Raw genomic sequence first — 1,417 nt, 5'->3', positions numbered from 1 at the left:
TGCCTGAACAAGGCACCAGTATTTCTTGATTGATCTCTATTATTCCAGGAATTTGTTCCCTTGTGTAATCCTTACCCCAGTCCTATAAGGCAGGAAGGAAACTAACCTCAGCTTTATAGAAATAAAGGTGTTATATCCTTCTGACCCATCCACCCACTGCAGCCCGGTGACCTGGGCTGGTCACTCATTGGCTTAGCAGTCTCCCATGACTCTCCACTGGCTTGGGAATAGTGTCTAAAGCCCTCAACTGACCCACAAACTATGAGGCTGGTATGTCCTCAAGTCTCAGCCTCATTTCTTGCCTCTCTTTCTCCTACTGCCTTCTCTTTTGACATAATGCTTTTCCTTCAGTTCCTTCACCATTCACCCTGCCCCCCTCCTCTCTCTCTCTTTTTAATAATTCAAATGGCAACCCACTCCATTATTCTTGTCTGGGAAATCCCATGGACAGAGGAGCCTGGTGAGCTACAGTCCACAGGGTTGCAAAGAGTTGGACATGACTGAGCGACTAACACACACACGTACACACACACAGATTTATTTACTTTTTGGATGGAGCTGGGTCTTCATTGCTGTGCGCAGCCTTTTTCTAGCTGCTGGGAGTGGGAGCTACTCTCTAGTTGTGGTGTGTGGGCTTCTCATTGCAGTGGCTTCCCTTGTGCAGCACAGGCTCGAGGGCGTATGGACTTCAGTAGTTGTGACACACAGGCTTAGTTGCCCTGTGGCATGTGGGGTCTTCCCAGACCAGGGATCAAACCCGTGTCCTCTGCATTGGCAGGCAGATTCTTTACCACTGGACCACCAGGGAAGTCCACCATACCCTTAAATTTGGAATGCTTTTCATTAACTGTTGAAGGAATGATTGAATAAGGGATATTAGAGACAGGATAGGAGACTGTTCAGGAGAAGGATTAGTAGTAGTAAGGAGATTAGGGAATTAACCACAAAATTCTGATAGTGGGTAAGTTCTTGTTGATCACAAGATGTAGCACATCTAAAACCTACACTTGATTTCTTCCCTTTACTAGCTGCCATTTGTCTTTAACATTGGCGCCACATTCTCTCGGAATCTTTTCTACTCTCAAGTTAGTGAAAACTTCTGCTATATGGCATAGAACTAGCTATATGCACTTCACTTCTGTAATGCTCATCGCACTGATGACACACACTTTTATGTCTTTCTTGTTTGCTTCTCTACCCCCAGCCCATAGCTGGGGACACATTGTAAACACCACATGTGGTTACTCCCTCTCTGTATTTATTGATTTAAATTACATACAGTTACTCCAGGACATACAGTTGAACTGTTTTTCTCATTGGTTTGGTGTTTTGCTTGCCCATTTCTTTTTTTTTTTTTTTGATTGCTGAGTGTCAAAATATTCTTTATTGAACCAAATGAGTAGCTGCAAATGATAAG

The sequence above is a fragment of the Moschus berezovskii genome, chromosome 14 (genome assembly GCF_049115385.1).
Source record: "Moschus berezovskii isolate FMDL1 chromosome 14, NW_MosBer_1.0, whole genome shotgun sequence".
NCBI classification, from domain to species: domain Eukaryota; kingdom Metazoa; phylum Chordata; class Mammalia; order Artiodactyla; family Moschidae; genus Moschus; species Moschus berezovskii.
This window is presented reverse-complemented; position numbering follows the sequence as displayed.